The sequence below is a fragment of the Staurois parvus genome, unplaced genomic scaffold (genome assembly GCF_062004578.1).
Source record: "Staurois parvus isolate SC_StPar_1 unplaced genomic scaffold, SC_StPar_1.0 ptg000499l, whole genome shotgun sequence".
NCBI classification, from domain to species: domain Eukaryota; kingdom Metazoa; phylum Chordata; class Amphibia; order Anura; family Ranidae; genus Staurois; species Staurois parvus.
Genome location: NW_028318295.1, coordinates 673,917 through 695,340, shown reverse-complemented (window position 1 = coordinate 695,340; position 21,424 = coordinate 673,917).

The window sequence follows — 21,424 nt, the reverse complement described above, 5'->3', positions numbered from 1 at the left end:
GATTTTAACTCAAACTCCCAAGTATGACCGAATGCGAGGTGACACATAGGGGTTTATTTACTAAAGCTGGAGAGTCCAAAATCAGACTCCCTTCTGCATAGAAACCAATCAGCTTCCAGGTTTCATTGCCAAAGCTTCATTGAACAAACTGAGGTTAGAAGCTGATTGGTTTCTATGCAAAAGGGAGTCTGATTTTGGACTCTCCAGCTTTAGTAAATAAACCCCATAGCATCCATCGATCACCTCGCCATTCCTACTGTCACAATATATATATATATATATATATATATATATATATGCAGGTGAAATTCAAAAAATTAGACTAAAAGTTCATTTATTTCAGTAATGCAACTTAAAAGGTGAAACTAATACAGTATATGAGATAATGTTGTAATAAATCCTCCTGCGCTGCTGTGTCTACTATGTAAATGAAAAAGCAGCTTATATCCAATCCTCACCTTTAGATGGAAATATGAATAGAACTAATATAATAATGATGTAGCACTGTGTTAACTGTTTTAACCCTTAGGCTAAGGGGTGTGTCATGATTATGATTATACGATCACTTGGATAAATATATGTTTGTTTTATACTGCATGTATCACTTATTAGTATCACAGTATCTACTTGGTTGACAGTTTATTGACATCTCTATTGCCTAAGAGTTAAAACAGTTAACACAGCGCTACATCATTATCATATTAATATATGAGATAAACTCATTACATGCAAAGTAAGATAGTTCAAGCCGTGATTTGCCATAATTGTGATGATTATGGCTTACAGCTCATGAAAACCCCAAATCCACAATCTCAGAAAATTAGAATATTGTGAAAAGGTGCAATATTCTAGGCTCAAAGTGTCCCACTCTAATCAGCTAATTAGGCCATAACACCTGCAAAGGGTTCCTGAGCCTTTAAATGGTCTCTCAGTCTGGTTCAGTAGGAATCACAATCATGGGAAAGACTGCTGATCATGTGAAGAAAACCATCATTGACACCCTCCATAAGGAAGGAAAGCCTCAAAAGGTAATTGCAAAAGAAGTTGGATGTTCCCAAAGTGCTGTATCAAAGCACATTAATATAAAGTTATGTGGAAGAAAAAGGTGCACAAACAGCAGGGATGACCACAGCCTGGAGAGGATTGTCAGGAAAAAGCCACCACACACAGACGGATCCTGGACATGGGCTTCAAGTGTTGTATTCCTTTTTTTTTTATTTAAATATTTATTAATTTTCCATATAAAATACATATTTCATCATTACTCTCATATACATACAAAACCATCAGTTACATCCCTTTCTATCTTTATTCCCATTACCCCCCACCACTTATCTAATACCCCCACCCCGAAACCACCCTCCCCCCAATAATAAAACCACCCACTCTGCATTTCTCCATTGCCTCTTTTCCTAAATAAGGGGTACTTTCACATATCCCTCTCTACTGCTTCATATATTTCACCTTGGGCACAAAATCTTCCCATTTTCCCCACCTCCTGTAATATAACCCCATCATGTCTTCTTGCATATAATACAGTTTCTCCATCTTACATATCTGGTTCACTTTTTCTACCCAATCCTCTTTTCTCGGCACCTCTAAACTATGCCAAAACTTAGGTATCAGACCCTTTGCCGCAGTCAGATAGTACCATATACCCGAATCCTTGTATTAGTTCACTGATAACTCTGTACTATGTAATAGACACAACTCTGGATCCAATCCTATCTTTATCCCAGAGATTATCCCAATTAAATGAACCATTGTCTCCCAATAACCTTGAATCTTTGGGCACTCCCACCATATGTGATATAACGTACCTATCTTTCCACACCCCTGCCAACACTCTAGTTTATTTTCCCCACTCATTTTATATTCAACGTTCGGTGCAATGTGCCATCTTGTTAAACACTTATAGTTTACCTCCACCTCTCTCATGCTTACATTCTCATGTATTAGTCTATGTATTTTTCTCTGTTTGTCTTCATCTATCTCTATTCCCAAATCCCTTTCCCATTTTACTATGTACATTGGCTTTGTGTGTCTACCTCAGTGAAAATCTTATAAACTTTTGCCGTGCCCCGTTTCCCATCTCCAAGTGATTCCAACAACCTCTCAAACAAATTCCAATCCTTTCTCAATCTCAAAGGTTTCGGAAGACTCCCGACAAAGTGTTTTAATTGGTGATATCTCCACTCGTCTATTTTAATGAAAAGTTCCCTTTCGTCCTTTTTCAACTCCTTAAGTGTTCTCAATTCCTGCCCTTCCATAATATCTCTCAGTTTAAACCTCCTTTTTAAACCACTTTCCTGTGCTCTCCTCCCTACCTGGAGGGAAATACTCCATGTTCCTCAGTGACATAAATTGTGAATTAAAATCCCATTTCATAAACTTGTGCAGTTTATCCCAAACCTTTAAAACATTTAATGTATAAACACTCGTGGTATCTTTTAATCCTCTATATTGTGCTGGTACCCATATGATTTTACTCAAGTTAACTCCGCTTAATTCATTTTAAATCTTGACCCACCTTGTTTCCCCTCTGGATTGTGTGTCCAGTCATAAATTCTTGCTAGAACTACTGCTCTATAATACCTTTTAAAATCTGGCACTCCCAATCCTCCCTTCTCTTTATTTCTACTCAACAAATCATAAGATATTCTAGGTTTTTTATTTTTCCATATGTATCTTGTTAACATCTTTTTAATTACCTTAAAAAAACCTCCGGAAGTTTAATTGGGATCATCTGGAATTTATATAGGATTTAAGGTACAATTACCATTTTTATCAGATTTATGCGCCCTATCCAAGACGGGTTACCTCCTCCCAATTTCTTTAGTTCCTCCTTAATCTCATTTAAAAGTGAGATATAGTTTGCTTTATACAAGATCGTATATGAAGCAGTGTGTTTAACCCCTAGATATTTTATCTCTCTATCTTTCCATATAAAAGGGAATTCTTTTTGTATCTTTTCTTTTTCACTATTTGGAAGGTTTACATTTAAGATCTCAGTTTTTGTTGGGTTAATTTTCAAATTTGATAACTCCCCATAATCCTTTAAGTTCTTCATTAGATTTGGGAGTGTTACCCTAGTATTTCCCACATAGAACAACAGATCGTCCACAAAGGCTGCCACTTTATGTTCAATTCCTCCTATCTGTATTCCTTTTATGTCCATATTTTTCCTAATTGTTGCCAGTAAAGGTTCCATTGACAATACATACAACAATGGGGGCAGTGGGCCTCCCTGTCTTGTTCCATTTGACATCCCAATAGGTTCCGACCTCTCCCCGTTAACCAAAATAACCGCGGAGGGCTCTCTATACAATTTTCCTATCCACTCTCTCATTCTAACTCCCAATCCTAGAGTCTCCAGAGTGTCCATCATGAAGCTCCAATCTACTCTGTCGAATGCCTTTTCAGCATCGATTGAAAGTACCACCGCCGGAGTTTTCCCCTTCCTAGCTTTCTGGATAAGCAACAAAGGTCTCAACCCATTGTCTCTACCCTTCCTCCCTGGTACAAATCCCACCTGGTCACCTGGTCTCCCTGGAACCATTCTGGAATTAAATCTTTCAACCTATTTGCTAAAACCTTTGCATATAACTTAGTGTCTATGTTCAAAAGTGAGATTGGTCTATAGCTAGAGCACTAAGAAGCATCCTTCCCTTCCTTTTGAATAAGCACCACATGGGCCTTTAAAGATTCTCTCCTCATCTCCATCTCCCCACCCAGGGCGTTCATATATTTCTTCAATTTAAGTATTAACAATTCACTATATTTTTTATAGTACCTCACAGTATAACCATCTGGGCCTGGGCTTTTCCCCGTCATGGTACTTTTTAATGCTGTTTTTATTTCCTCCCGCGTAATTTCTAAATCAAGGGAATTCAGTTGATCTTCCCTTAACTTCGATAGTCCGGCGTTTTTTAAATATACCCTTCTTTTTTCTCTACTCGCATTTCCACTTTTATTTTCTAAATCCTGGGAAGTAATATTATACAGCTTGCTATAGTATTCCTCGAACACATTGGTGATCTCTTTAGTAGAATAAACCATTTCTCCCTTGGGGTTTCTTATTTTTTCTATATAATTCCTGTTTTTCTTTTTCCTCAAGGCTCTCATCAAATATTTTCCTGGTCTATCTCCCCAGCTATACCTCTCACTTGCCACTTTATTAAAAACTCTTCTCCTCTCCTCTTCCATCAGTATTTCTAGTTCTTCTTTCTTTTTTTTTACCTTCTGTCTTGTCTCTTTTGTTATTCTATTTTTATGTATCTGCTCCAGGTCAAATATTTCTTTTAACAGCCCAGTACGTTTCTCTCTTCTTTCCCTTTTCTTTTTTGCCCCGGACGCAATCAAAATACCTCTTATGTAGGCTTTGTGGGACTCCCATACTGTAGCCATCGACACTTCCCCTGTCTCATTCTCCTGAAAAAATCTTTCAATCTCTTCCCTGATCTTCTGATCAATCTCATGATCCAGGAGAAGAGCCTCATTCAACTTCCATCCTATACCACCTGTCAACCGCCTCCCCCATCCTAATTTCAATGTAACAGGGGCATGGTCTGAGAGAGACATTGCCTCTATCTTTACTTTAGCCAGCATCTCAATAAGTTGATGGTCCACCAGTATATAGTCCAGTCTCGAGTACATCTCGTGTGCATTAGAGAAGAAGGTATAGTCTCTCTCTTTTCCATGTATTATTCTCCAAATATCCACCAATTGCCACTCATGCATCACCTTCTTTAAAGTTCTCAGAGACCTACCTCCCTCTCTCTGCGCAGAAGAGGTCGTATCCATTTGTGGATCCATACAGAAATTCAAGTCCCCTGCCACTATCAAGCGCCCCTTTTTGAAGGCCATCAATTTCCTCAAGACACCCTTCAAATATAACTCCGGTCTCTTATTTGGGCAATAAATATTTGCAATTGTACATTCCATTTCTTGCAACCTGCCTCTCAAAAACAAAAATCTCCCCTCAGGGTCTATTTCTCTTTCCTCCAGCTCAAGCCTTATGTTTATTGCAAACCCTATTGCTACTCCCTTAGCTCTCTTAATTGGGGAATCTGCGTAAAACCATGTTGGATAGTTTCTAGAATTCAACTTAATATTTGACTTAATCTCAAGATGTGTCTCCTGCAGAAAGACCACAGTAGCTTCTCTATGTTGCAACTCCTTGAATAGCTTAAATCTTTTCCCAGGACAATTCAACTTGTGCTTCCCTTCCTTATGCAGAGTGTTAACTTTAATACCCTCTCCCCTCAAATAAGCTGTAACACCATTCTTCCATCTGATTAAACACTCTGGGTTACCCCATCTATAGTGTACATTCCGTTCTCTCATCTGCTCTAACAGGGGTTTCAAGGATCTCCTTCTCCACAGAGTCTCATTCGATAAGTCCGCAAAAATCTGAATTTTTATTTCTCCATACTTAATAATTGTTCTTCCTTTAATCCTTCTCCAAATCTCGTCCTTATCCCCATACTTGTACAACTGAGCAACCACATCTCTTGGTTTTTCCTTCTCATTTCCTTGGTGAAGCTTTTCTGTTCTATATACTCCATCCAGTTTGATTAGCTCTGTTTCAGGTCTGTCCATAACGGAGTTTAAAATTTTACAAACTATTTCTTGCAGTTCTCCCCCTTTAAAGATTTCTGGGATTCCTCGTATCCTCAGGTTGCTTCTCCTATTCCTGTTCTCTTGCACTTCCATCTTATACAGTAATTTTTGTCTGCGTGTTCCTAATCATAGTAGTCCTTTTTTCTAAATCTGAGATGTTTTGGGTATGTTTTTTTACTTTTCCCTCCGTTTCTTCCATTCTCAGTAACAAATGTCCTAGGTACTTGTCATTTCTTGCTTTAAAGCTTTTTCCAGATTTTTAAACATTTCTGCCGGTTCTCTTTTATTCGGTACTTGTAAATTGTTTTCAGGATCTTTCCTCTCTAAGTTTTCTTTCATTTGTTGGCTGCTACTATTCAGACCCAATGATAATCTAGGGCTCTTTTCCAGGCTAGTTTACATTTCCCCTTTTTCACTTCCACCATGGGACCTTTCTGGAGTCGCATTCCCCTGGGACGTATATTTTTTAATCATACCCGTCTGGGACCCTTTAAGCCCGCTTTCTTTAGCGCTTTTATTCTTCATATCTTCTGTGTAGGCTATTCTCTTTAACCAACCCAGAGGGAGACTTTAGGATATATGTTAGGGTATCGGCATTGGTCAGATCTTTGTCAATTTAACACTTCTTTTTCCTCGTCTCTTCTAGCGCCATTTAACCTTTTCTTTCTCTTTCCTTCTCCTTCCCTCTTCCACACTCAAGACCCCCTGGGAATCCCCCGTCTCTCTTTTACAGACAGTTTAGATTAACTTCCCACAATCCAAGACACTATACATTTAAAATTTACTGTTATCCTGGGTCGTCTTCACTCACCCTCCTTCATTCAATTCCCATGTGAGCCGGCCCAAGTCTACAGCTGTCTGCTTTTCTCTCCCGGATTGTGTCCCAGGGGGATTCCTTCAGGGTCTCTTGTGGCCCTCTGCAGATAGATGTCCGACCGCTGGCTCTGCTGTGCGAGGGGTTAGGAATTTAACCGGCATCTCCCTCTCCTCTCTGTGCGCCGGCTGGCTTCTCTCCTTCCCAGTGCTCCTTTGCGGCCGACCATGTGGTCACGCCGCGCCGCTCCATCACCTCGGCAACCCTGCTGCTGATTCTCGGCTCGCCGCGGCGGAATCGTCTCCTGGAGCTCGGTGCCCACTCTCTCTCTCCTTCCCCTCTCACGGCGTCGGCATCTCCCGTCAGAGGACCTCCTCACCCAGGTAGGGCTCCACACACCGTTCTGGGAGGGTTCTCAGGGTGGCCAGTATGGAGGTTACCGGAGAGCACTCACATTGTGCTCACCTACGCCGCCATGTTTAGGCTCCGTCCCCCCCCATGTCGTATTCCTCTTGTCAAGCCGCTCCTGAACAACAAATAACATCAGAAGCATCTTACCTGGGCTAAAGAAAAACAGACCTGGTCTGTTGCTCAATGGTCCAAAGTCCTCTTTTCTGATGAGAGCAACTTTTGCATCTCATTTGGAAACCAAAGACCCAGAGTATGGAGGAAGAGTGGAGAGGCACACACTGCAAGTTGCTTGAAGTCCAGTGTGAAGTTTCCACAGTCTGTGTTGATTTGGGGAGCCATGTCATCTGCTGGTGTTGGTCCACTGTGCTTCATTAAGTCCAGGGTAAACACAGCCATCTACCAAGAGATTTTGGAGCACTTCATGCTTCCTTCCACAGACGAGCTTTATAAGGATGCTGACTTCATTTTCCAGCAGGACTTGGCACCTGCCCACACTGCCAAAAGCACCAAAACCTGGTTCAATGACCGTGGGATTACTGTGCTTTATTGGCCAGCAAACTCGCCTGACCTGAAACCCATAGAGAATCTATGGGGCATTGCCAAGAGAAAGATGAGAGACATGAGACCGAACAATGCAGAAGAGCTGAAGACCACTATTGAAGCATCCTGGTCTTCCGTAACACCTCAGCAGTGCCACAGGCTGATAGCTTCCATGCCACGCCACATTGAGACAGTAATTGCTGCAAAAGGGGCCCAAACCAAGTACTGAGTACATATGCATGCTTATACTTTTCAGAGGTCCGATATTGTTCAATGTACAATCCTGGTTTTATTGATTGCATGTAATATTCTAATTTTCTGAGATTGTGGATTTGGGGTTTTCATGAGCTGTAAGCCATAATCATCACAATTATGACAAATCACGGCTTGAACTATCTTGCTTTGCATGTAGTGAGTCTATCTCATAAATAAATTCTTATAAATAAATTCAAGGGATTGAATAATTTTATCTCGAATTCCAATCATAGGGAATTTGAGATTTCCTCTTTCTTAACCTGTGAGTCCACATATGTGGTATATGGTTTGGAATGCTCATGTGGTTTAATATACATTGGGAGGACCAAGAGACAGCTTAAGGTTTTGGTACTTAAACATTTGAGGAATATTAGTAAGGGATACCATAGTGCATCTTTACATCTTTACACTTTAAGAAACATCATAATTGTGATCCAACCAATTAAAAATTTTGGGCCATAGAATCTATCCCTAAAGCTTGGAGGGGATCTAACAGAGTGAGGGAGCTTTCTAAATGTGAAACTAAATGGATTTATTTAACTGAAGCTTTGTCTCCTAAGGGATTAAATGTTGAACTGGACTTAAATTGTTTTATCAGTGATGCATAAACTTTATTATTTATTTTTTATTAATTTTATTTTAATATATATATATTTTTTTTATTTAATATTTACTTTTATTTGATTATATGTGCATATTAATTTTAATTTCATATTAATTCATATTAATTTTACTTTAATTTTATTGATTGAGATTAATATATTTTAAATATATTTCATTATAGTATTGAATATATAATTATGATTGTGCAGATTGCTATTGCATTGATATGTATTGATATTACCCTGTTGTCATACTATTTGCACACAAGATGGTGCTGTTGCAATGAGGTAGTCCGGTGTATATATTGGATCCTGCATATTAATGATACTACACCGTGTCAGGTGTTGTAGTGATTGGGCCAATCAGGAAGGAGGCGGGTCTTTAAGATCACTCTCCACGCACTGTTGACCACTCACTCAGAAGAAGTTGCCTGATGAAACGCGTTAGAGTGTGGCTTATCGGTGACACCATCACGCACGCTGACGCACGTGTTCAGACCACGTGATTGCACTATCGCCATCTTGGTTGCAGGCAGGCGGGTGAGACGCCGGAGACAGAGCCTGAGGCTCTAATACTAACCAATGCTATACATTTTTTTACTCATTGTGAGTGCGGTTTTATGGGGGGTTTTGTTACCTTAATAAATTTGCTGGATGATATTGCACTATGGCGAGTATTTTCTTTATTCACATGTACAAATTGGATATGTGAGGATTTCTTTAAAGCTGGAGCTTAGTGGTGGATTGCTGGATATTTACAGATACGCTGGATTATCACCAGCACATGGTGAGTGTGCATTTTGATGGGACGTTCTGAGCACTGGATATCACATTGGTGAAGGAGGATCTCATTACTTCATTTATTGAGGATCATTAATATATCGAATTTTTGAATGGACTATATATGATTTAGTATTGATCCATTTATTTGCACATATTTGGTGGTGGATATATGCATTTATATATTAAGTATTTATTTATTTATTCAATTATCAATTGGTGTAGGGTTGCGCTATTATTTGTGGTTGTTTGGCATCATATTTTGTATTATTATTTACAGTGTATTATTATTAATAGCAGCACCTGTTGTGTATATTTATAATTTAAGTACATTGGCGCAATGATGTTGGTATAAAAGTGTCTTGTGGGTATACTCATATAGACACTGTTGGTGACTAACCTATTTAGAATTTTTGTGTCCTGATATTATCAGGTATTTCCATTGCAGCCATGGATGTTATCAATTTCCTAAAAGACAGACAATTGAATGTTGATGCTATCTTCTCTATGAATGATGTTGATAATATTAAGGAGAATTATGAGAGTGTGTTTTTTGCCCTTGGTAATACATTAGAGAAGTAGGTGAAAACTTAGTGGGATATATGTACTTTGGAACGTTACCTCCAAGAAAATATTATAGCAAGGAGATTGAGATGGGAAGTAGCTCCACAGGATGGTTTAACCACTTGCCACCCAGCCACCACAAATAAACGGCGGCAGGGCGGCGCTCGTAGGCAAAAGCACATTTTAAAACGGCTGCCTTCAAAACAGGTAGGGGGTGCGCGCGAGGCGCGCGCCCGCCCTACCTGTCCCGCAGGTGTCAGCAGCGGGTCTCCGCCGCCGGGTCACGGCCGGTTTTTACCGGCTGTTTCCCGCAATGAGCGGTGATCACTGACACAGAGCAGGGTTGCATTGTTTACACACAGCCCTGCTCTGTGACAGTTCGCCGACAAGCTGCAGAGGGAGAGAAGAGTTTCTCTCCCTCGATCAGCTCCCCCCTCCATCCACCCGTCCAGTACACACCCCTGCCCCCTAGTAAAACACTCCCCTTACACAGCAAATTCTAAAAATGTTAACCCCTTCCTCCCCAGTGACATTAGTACAGTTTCACTGTTTTTTTTTCACTGATCACTGTATTGGTGTCACTGGGGATGTCAGTGACCCCAAGTCAGTTCCCCCCCCAGTGTCAAAATGTCCGCCGAAGTCCCGCAGTCCCGCCATAAGTCGCTGGTCGCCGTCATATGTCGCTGATTGCCGTCATATGTCGCTGATCGGCGCCATTATTAGTATAAATAAAAATTAAAAATCCCAGTATCTTTCCCGCCATTTGTAAACGCTACAACTTTCACGTAAACCAATTAATTTACACGTATTGGGTTTTTTTTTAGCAAAGACATGTCGCAGAATGCATTTTGGCAGAAATTTATGACTAAATTTGATTTTTGCATTTTTTTTTTACTGGACATGTTTTATAGCAAAAAGTCCAAAATATTGTTTTTTTTCCTCAAAATTGTCAGCCTTTTTTTATAGCGCAAAAAATAAAAACCGCACAGGCGATCAAATACCACCGAAAGAAAGCTCAATTTGTGGGGAAAAAAGGATGTAAATTTCATTTATGTACCATATTGCATGATCGCGCAATTGTCGTTAAACTAGCGCAGCGCTGTATAGCAGAAAAATGGCGTAAATTGCAGTATTTATACCATAGATTGTAGACGCTATAACTTCCACACAAAGCAATCAATATACACTTATTGGGATTTTTTTACCAAAAACATGGAGCAGAATACATTTTAGCCTAAATTTATAACCAACTTTGAGTTTACTATATATTTTTTATAGCTGAAAGTAAAAAATATTGTTTTTCTTCAAAATTTTTGGCCTTTTTTTGTTTATAGCGTGAAAAATAAAAAGCACACAGGTGATCAAATTACACCGAAAGAAAGCTCTATTTGTGTGAAACTGGTTATGATAAAAAGATTTTTCCATTACCACCACACCCCCACCCTTATCAGCTGGGCATATGATGATATCTTTATGTTCCTCCAATGCTTTTATACCATCCCGTACATGTCTTGGATTCACATTCCTTTTGGGGACTACTGCTTCCAGATCTCTTAGAACCAAACTCTTAAATACTTCCAAATGTTGATTGGATGAAGTGTTTGGATTAAAGAGAGATTTGTTTTTAGACCACTATTAATACCTTTGCATCTTTGTTCATGACTAATTTTGTTGGTTAAATTCAATCCCAAAAAAATACTTTTTTATATTGAGCTTTCTCGTGTATCTATGCATATCTATATATACATCAAATTTATTGATGGGTCGTTTAATGGCACACTTTAAACCTGTATTAAGAATATGAATCTCTTTATGGGACAATTGAACTCCACTTAAATTATAAATACCATCTGTCTCCCTTCTTTTTCTGACATTGTGATCCTGCTCTACATCCCCTTCTTCTCTTCTTACTCCTAAAGATCTTTGCTCCTGTGGGAGAGTCTCTCCACTTGAGTATTGGTAATATGGTGGATGAAAGTGAGACTGGGGGTTTGCATAAGGGCGATTGCCCCAACCCCTTCCCCTCCCTCTTCCTCTTCTCCAGTTCCCCAAAAAAGGTCTAGGTGGGTAATAGTGCGGATCCCTATTTGCAATATCATCCAGCAAATTTATTAAGGTAACAAAACCCCCAATCACGTGGTTCGGACACGTGAGTCAGCGTGCGTGATGATGTCACCGATAAGCCACACTCTAACGCGTTTCGTCTGACGACTTCTTCTGAGTGAGTGGTCAACAGTGCGTGGAGAGTGATCTTAAAGACCCGCCTCCTTCCTGATTGGCCCTATCACTACAACACCTGACACGGTGTAGTATCATTAATATGCAGGATCCGATATATACACCGGACTACCTCATTGCAATAGCACCATGTTGTGTGCAAATAGTATGACAACAGGGTAATATCAATACATATCAATGCAATAGCAATCCGCACAATCATAATTATATATTCAATACTATAATGAAATATATTTAAAATATATTAATCTCAATCAATAAAATTAAAGTAAAATTAATATGTATTAATATGAAATTAAAATTAATATACACATATAATCAAATAAAAGTAAATATTAAATAAAAATATATATATAGAGACAGTACAAGTAACAATAATTCACATCAAATACATCAAGTACATCAAGTACACCCCCTTTTTCCCCATTTCCTCCCTCCCCATCCTCTCCACCCCCTCCCCCTTAAAAAAAAAACCTATGTCCATTCCCGTCTTAACTTCTCTTTTCCCTTTCTGTATATCGACCTATTTCTATTTATCTGTTTAATCATTTCATTTCTCCAACTCAATTACTAAATCACTTTTCATTTTAACATATTTTCCCGATGTTTTGAAATCATACCACCCTCTCCATTTTTCTCTAAACACTTCCACTTTATCCTCCTCAATACAACGCAACTCCTCCATCCTGTTGATATACTCAATTCTATTTATCCAGTCCTTCATTGTTGGGGGATTCTGGGTTTGCCAATATTTAGGAATCAAGCTCTTTGCCGCACTTTATAGATAATACAGTATATTATTTTTATATTGTTTTATGGTCACGAGTTCAGATAGGATCTTATAAATCTTTGATGTTATATGTTCACAATTCATCTTCAAGCTCAACAATTTTTCATATGGTAGCATCTCTTCCGCCATCCTCAGTGGTTGGGGGAGTGTTGAGACAAAATGTCTTAATTGGCTATATCTCAATTCATCTAGTGCAACAAATTTATCTTTTAAATCCTGTAAAGTGCATATTTTCCCTTTATCTATTATATCTCCCAAACGTGTATTTCTATCTTTAAACCGTTTCCCCAATACCTACTCTCTCCCAAGAGGGAAAAATTCAGTGTCAACCAACAGTAACAATAGTGGATTATACTCCCATCCCATAGACTTGTGCAACCCATCCCATATTCTCAACACTTCCTTTGTCAACATGCTGCTATTTGCATCTATTACCCTATATTTATGTGGGATCCAAATGATCTTCTCCAATTGTGTATTGCGTATGATACTTTCTATTTTAACCCAACTTTTCTTTTGTGAATTATGTGTCCATTCAACTACCCGTGATAATAAAACTGATAAATAATATTTCCTCATGTTTGGTAGATTTAATCCTCCTTTCTCCTTTTTATGACATAGAGTTTCATATTTAATTATTGGTTTCTTATTATCTCAGATAAATCTTGTTATCAATTTTCTTATTATCCTGAAAAAGGATCCGGATATATTTATTGGGAGCATTTGAAACTTATACAGGATTTTTGGTACTATTACCATCTTAAGCAAATTTATACGTCCAATCCATGAGACCCATCCTTCTGAAAGTCTTCTCAACTCATATTTGATTTAAGTCTTCTTGGTGATTCTTCCTCTCCGATTTTGACTCAATAATATTTAGAATTTCAGATTTTGTAGGGTTTATTTTTAAGTTAGATATTATTGTTTTAATAACTTCATTAATTTAGGTAGTGTCAATCTAGGGTTCTCTATATAAAACAACATATCATCTGTATATGCTGCTACTTTATAGTCTACTTCTATTTTAATTCCCTTAATATCTATGTTCTTTCTTACTGATGCCAGAAGTGGTTCCAGGGACAATTCAAACAGTAATGGTAACAAGAGGCATCCCTGCCTACTACCATTATACAATCTAAAGGACTTGGACAGGGTCCCATTTACCTTCACCGCTTCTGAGGGTCTAATATAAAGTTCTTTTATTCATTTTAACATTTTTTCCCTTATTCCTAGGACTTCCAGCGTATTTATCATAAACCCCAATTTACTCTGTCAAAGGCTTTCTCTGCGTCGATCGACAATAATATTGTTGGCTGTCTACTTCTCTTTGCTTTTTGCAAAAGGAGTAATGTTCTCAATCCATTGTCCTTTCCTTCTCTTCCTGGTATAAACCCGACCTGGTCCAAATGTATCCATTCCGGCATCAGCTCCTTCAACCTAGTAGCCAATACCTTCGCGAATAATTTAGTGTCGGTATTCAACAGTGATATGGGTCTATAGCTAGCACATTGAGTGCCATCCTTTCCTTCCTTAAGAATAATTGTTATATGTGCATGTAATGATTCCCCTCTCATTTCCTCTCCCTCTCCCTACGCATTCATATATCTGCAGAGTTTAGGAATCAGAAGCTCTTTAAATTTTTATAGTACCCCACTGTATAACCATCTGGGCCCGGACTCTTCCCTCCCACCGTATTTTTCAAAGCCTTCCTAATTTCCTCCTGAGAAATAGTTTGATTTAATGATACCAATTTATCTTTTGTAATTTTTGGTAAGTCAGCTGCTGTTAAAAATTCTCATCTTTTCTTACTCTTTTCTTCCTCTGTTGCTTTTTGATTTATAGGGTTCACCTCATACAGTCCACTGTAAAACCTCTGTAATCTTTCTGTGATACCAGTGGTGGTATAGACCAGATCTTCATTTTCATCTTTAATTTTTTTCTATATAGTTCTTTGATTTCTTTTCCTTCAACCTCCTCATCATATATTTTCCTGGTCTGTTCCCCCACTGGTATCTTTCTTTTTAAACTCTATTAAATGTTTTCCTTGTTTCCTCTTCTATTAAATCTTTTAATTTCTCTCTTTTAAGAATGATCTTTCCATGTAGGTCTAAGTCCTGCTTTTTTTATGTGTTTGTTCTAATTTCTATAGTTCTTCAGTTATATCTTTTAATTTCTTTTCCCGATCTTTCTTTTTTTTTTGTGCCTGCCGCTATCAAGATTCCTCTCATATATGCCTTATGTCCCCAGTTTCATTTATTACAAAAAAAATGTTCTAATTCTTCTCTTAACTTCTCCTCTGTGTCTGGATCATATATAAGTGTCTCATTTAATCTCCACATTGCTCTTTTATTTCCCTCTCCTCCCTCTCATAGTCTCACCGTTAAAGGGGCATGGTCTGAAATAGTCATAACCTCTATGTTAGATTTAATCAAAGTTTCCAACTGTCTATATTCTATCAATATATAGTCCAGTTGTGAGTATGATCTGTGTACAAAGGAATAGAAGGTATAATCAGAATGCATAAAAGGGGGGGGGGTGCAGCGCTAAATTAATAAATACACATTCATATAAACCAATGTTAAGGTGCTGATAAAGTGCAAAAAGGTGACTATAAATAATGAGTATAGTCCATAACGTGATCAAAACCCAAGAGAGTCTTCAAAGAACTCCAATGGCTGGATTCGTGGATGCGGTGATAAAGGTATAAAGATTGCGCACTCACCAGATACGCAATCCAAATGCGCATTCAAAACAGAAATCCTAGGGTCCTCATATGGATCTGGTCAGATCTGGTCACAAAAGCCCCTCGCCACTTGATAGTGTTGCCACACATAGATGAAAAAAGGCCGCTCTGCAGACGTAAAAGGCTCCCACTCACTAACCACAAGAACTTCTCTCTTCCGGATCCAGAAGCAAACAGAAGAAACAGCGCGGTCTCTGCAAGCCAATTGGAAATTCTAGTTACAATGATGTCACTTCACATAGCAACCGTGAGCAGAGTGAGGGGAAAGACGCATCACTTGGTGAAGTGAAGTGTGAAGTGACATCATTGTAACTAGAATTTCCAATTGGCTTGCAGAGACCGCGCTGTTTCTTCTGTTTGCTTCTGGATCCGGAAGAGAGAAGTTCTTGTGGTTAGTGAGTGGGAGCCTTTTACGTCTGCAGAGTGGCCTTTTTTCATCTATGTGTGGCAACACTATCAAGTGGCGAGGGGCTTTTGTGACCAGATCTGACCAGATCCATATGAGGACCCTAGGATTTCTGTTTTGAATGCGCATTTGGATTGCGTATCTGGTGAGTGCGCAATCTTTATACCTTTATCACCGCATCCACGAATCCAGCCATTGGAGTTCTTTGAAGACTCTCTTGGGTTTTGATCACGTTATGGACTATACTCATTATTTATAGTCACCTTCTTGCACTTTATCAGCACCTTAACATTGGTTTATATGAATGTGTATTTATTAATTTAGCGCTGCACCCCCCCCCCCCCTTTTATGCATTCTGATTATTTTGAAGGTTTATACGGTACCTTTTTTGGTGTTCAGCTGCTATTGTCTCATTTCATTTGTTTATTAATTTTATTAATTTTATAATCTATTTTAAGCGCTCACTTGCCCTGAGATTTACAGAAGGTATAATCCCTTTCTCTAGGGTGTTTTATTCTCGACGTATCTATTAATTGGTTTTGAGGTAATCTCTTTTTCGACCTTCTTAGTTTTTTCCCTCCTTCCTTCTGCACACTAGAAGCACGCATCCATCTGTGGATCCATATTGCAGTTAAAATCTCCAGCCACAAACAGACAACCTATCTTGAATTCTAAAAATCTCTCCATTAAATTTGAAAGGAAATATGGGTTCTTATTTGGGCAATACTGTATATATTCACCACTGTGTATTTTTGTCCTTGCAGTTTTCCTCTTAATCCCAAATACCGACCCTCTGGGTCTACCATTTTCCCCTCAACTTCAAAGTTTATATTTTTTGCGAGTCCTATTCCTACTCCTTTTGCCTTCTTTATTGGTGAATCTGCATAATACCATGTTGGATGAGATTTCGAGTATAACTTAATGTTAGTCTCATAGGAGAGATGTGTCTCCTGTAGAAAAACCATGTCTATGGAGTGTTGGTGTACTTCCCCAAGTATCCTATGTCTTTTAGTTGGAGAATTAAGACCTTTCACATTATAAGTCATAATTAGAGATGAGCGAATCGAAGTATCCGAAGTGGAATTCGAGTCGAATTTCGGAAAAATTTCGATTCGTGCCGAATCCGAAAAACAGCCTAATTCGGACGCGCGAATCGAAATTTTTCCGAAAATGGCGGCTGACATGTGCGGCGACGGAGCGGGGATGTCGGGGAAGGCGCGCAGACAAGGCGCGCTGCCCCATAATGCATTCCTCAACGACATGTGATCGCATCAGCCAATCAGCAGCCAGCCAGCCAGCACTGTGTAATGGTCGAGGTATATATAGCGGCCATTTTGGAAATCTTCATTTGCCTGCAGTCATTGAACAGAGGCAGACCGCTCTGTACTAGGGACAGGGACAGAGTTAGGGCCACAGAAACGAGAATTGGGGACAGAGAGAAGTTACTTAGGGACAGAGAACCATTACTCAGGGACACAGACTTGTTAATGAGGGCCACAGAATCGTTATTTAGGGACAAAGAAACGCTAGTTAGGGCCACAGAATTCATACTCAGGGACAGACAGAATTGTTACTCAGTGCCAGAGAATTGTTACTTAGGGCCACAGAAACGTTATTAGGGCCACAGAATTTTTACTCAGGGACAGACAGAATTGTTACTGAGTGCCAGAGAATTGTTACTCAGGGACAGACAGAATTGTTACTGAGTGCCAAAGAATTCTTACTCAGGGCCACAGAATTCATTCTCAGGGACAGACAGAATTGTTACTCAGGGACAGACAGAATTGTTACTGAGTGCCAGAGAATTGTTACTCAGGGACAGACAGAATTGTTACTGAGTGCCAGAGAATTGTTACTCAGGGACAGACAGAATTGTTACTGAGTGCCAGAGAATTGTTACTCTCACAGACACAAAATTGTTACTTGCACAGACACAGAATTGTTACTTGCACAGACACACAATTGTTACTCAGGGCCACAGAATTCATACTCAGGGACAGACAGAATTGTTACTGAGTGCCAGAGAATTGTTACTCAGGGACAGACAGAATTGTTACTGAGTGCCAGAGAATTGTTACTCTCACAGACACAAAATTGTTACTTGCACAGACACAGAATTGTTACTCGCACAGAGACAGAATTGTTACTCAGGGCCACAGAATTCATACTCAGGGACAGACAGAATTGTTACTGAGTGCCAGAGAATTGTTACTCAGGGAAGACAGAATTGTTACTGAGTGCCATAGAATTGTTACTCAGGGACAGACAGAATTGTTACTGAGTGCCAGAGAATTGTTACTCTCACAGACACAAAATTGTTACTTGCACAGACACAGAATTGTTACTCGCACAGAGACAGAATTGTTACTCAGGGCCACAGAATTCATACTCAGGGACAGACAGAATTGTTACTGAGTGCCAGAGAATTGTTACTCAGGGACAGACAGAATTGTTACTGAGTGCCAGAGAATTGTTACTCTCACAGACACAAAATTGTTACTTGCACAGACACAGAATTGTTACTTGCACAGACACACAATTGTTACTGAGTGCCAGAGAATTGTTACTCAGGGACAGACAGAATTGTTACTGAGTGCCAGAGAATTGTTACTCAGGGACAGACAGAATTGTTACTGAGTGCCAGAGAATTGTTACTCAGGGACAGACAGAATTGTTACTGAGTGCCAGAGAATTGTTACTCTCACAGACACAAAATTGTTACTTGCACAGACACAGAATTGTTACTCGCACAGAGACAGAATTGTTACTCAGGGCCACAGAATTCATACTCAGGGACAGACAGAATTGTTACTGAGTGCCAGAGAATTGTTACTCAGGGACAGACAGAATTGTTACTGAGTGCCAGAGAATTGTTACTCTCACAGACACAAAATTGTTACTTGCACAGACACAGAATTGTTACTTGCACAGACACACAATTGTTACTCAGGGCCACAGAATTCATACTCAGGGACAGACAGAATTGTTACTGAGTGCCAGAGAATTGTTACTCAGGGACAGACAGAATTGTTACTGAGTGCCAGAGAATTGTTACTCAGGGACAGACAGAATTGTTACTGAGTGCCAGAGAATTGTTACTCTCACAGACACAAAATTGTTACTTGCACAGACACAGAATTGTTACTCGCACAGAGACAGAATTGTTACTCAGGGCCACAGAATTCATACTCAGGGACAGACAGAATTGTTACTGAGTGCCAGAGAATTGTTACTCAGGGACAGACAGAATTGTTACTGAGTGCCAGAGAATTGTTACTCTCACAGACACAAAATTGTTACTTGCACAGACACAGAATTGTTACTTGCACAGACACACAATTGTTACTCAGGGCCACAGAATTCATACTCAGGGACAGACAGAATTGTTACTGAGTGCCAGAGAATTGTTACTCAGGGACAGACAGAATTGTTACTGAGTGCCAGAGAATTGTTACTCTCACAGACACAAAATTGTTACTTGCACAGACACAGAATTGTTACTCGCACAGAGACAGAATTGTTACTCAGGGCCACAGAATTCATACTCAGGGACAGACAGAATTGTTACTGAGTGCCAGAGAATTGTTACTCAGGGAAGACAGAATTGTTACTGAGTGCCATAGAATTGTTACTCAGGGACAGACAGAATTGTTACTGAGTGCCAGAGAATTGTTACTCTCACAGACACAAAATTGTTACTTGCACAGACACAGAATTGTTACTCGCACAGAGACAGAATTGTTACTCAGGGCCACAGAATTCATACTCAGGGACAGACAGAATTGTTACTGAGTGCCAGAGAATTGTTACTCAGGGACAGACAGAATTGTTACTGAGTGCCAGAGAATTGTTACTCTCACAGACACAAAATTGTTACTTGCACAGACACAGAATTGTTACTTGCACAGACACACAATTGTTACTGAGTGCCAGAGAATTGTTACTCAGGGACAGACAGAATTGTTACTGAGTGCCAGAGAATTGTTACTCAGGGACAGACAGAATTGTTACTGAGTGCCAGAGAATTGTTACTCAGGGACAGACAGAATTGTTACTGAGTGCCAGAGAATTGTTACTCTCACAGACACAAAATTGTTACTTGCACAGACACAGAATTGTTACTCGCACAGAGACAGAATTGTTACTCAGGGCCACAGAATTCATACTCAGGGACAGACAGAATTGTTACTGAGTGCCAGAGAATTGTTACTCAGGGACAGACAGAATTGTTACTGAGTGCCAGAGAATTGTTACTCTCACAGACACAAAATTGTTACTTGCACAGACACAGAATTGTTACTTGCACAGACACACAATTGTTACTCAGGGCCACAGAATTCATACTCAGGGACAGACAGAATTGTTACTGAGTGCCAGAGAATTCTTACTCAGGGCCACAGAATTCATACTCAGGGACAGACAGAATTGTTACTCAGGGACAGACAGAATTGTTACTGAGTGCCAGAGAATTGTTACTCAGGGACAGACAGAATTGTTACTGAGTGCCAGAGAATTGTTACTCTCACAGACACAAAATTGTTACTTGCACAGACACAGAATTGTTACTTGCACAGACACACAATTGTTACTCAGGGCCACAGAATTCATACTCAGGGACAGACAGAATTGTTACTGAGTGCCAGAGAATTGTTACTCAGGGACACCTAATCGTTGAATTAAATAGTATGTCAGACAACATGCAGAGGAGTGGCAGAGGAGGCAATGTTTTAGGAGCGAGCAGACGTGGCAGCAGAGGAAGGGGTCGAGGCAGCAGTATTCGCAGCCAGAGGCCAGTGCTCCCGGTGTCATCCAGCGGTCGTGTCTCCACCGACAACCCTGCCGTCATTGATTGGTTGGCTCGGTCGTCTTCCTCTTCCCAGGTCACCTCTGACACCTACAGCCAACGGTCGGTGGGTACGTCAGACACAACCGTTAGTTGGCATGGCCCGGGACCAAGCCCACTGAAATCACGTGTCCTCTACCTGCCCCTGTCCTTTGCTGTTCCCTCACCAAGCGAAGTATCGCATGCTGTGGGCTCAGCCCCACTGTACAGTGAGGAAGAGCTAACAGAGGGCGGTCAGGAACGGGGGGAGACATCGGCCTTTTCAGCAGCCAAGCGAACAAGTACTGGCGAGGAGAGTGGCTCGGTAGCCGGTCTAGAGACAGGTCTGTCTCCTGACCCAGACGCAGCCGAGGGGGCTAGTAGTGAGGCGGAGACCCTACTTGATGATGAGGAGGTTGATCGCACTTGGCAGCCTCGTCGTCATCAGGCAATTTCTTCCGCATCATCAGGAGAAGAGGGTGGCAGCTTGGCAGCGAGCAAAACAGTCGGTGGGTTGCCCAGGAGACAGCAGCAGGGTCGCATCAGTGTCAGTGGAGCCAAACGTCCACGGAGTAGAGCACCAGCTCCACTGCAGCCTACCACCACGGCCAGTAGTGGTGCCGGTGCGCACGGAGGAAGTAGCAGTCAGCCAGTGAAGAGTAGCGGGGGCAAAGTTTCCTACTCGGTGGTGTGGCAATTTTTCCTCAAGCCGCCCGAGGAAGTAAACGTAGCCGTATGTCGACTATGTGGCCAGAAATGCAAGCGTGGCCAGGGGGCCCATGTTGGGACTACAGCGTTGCGTCAGCATATGCAGCGTCACCATTCGGTGGCCTGGGA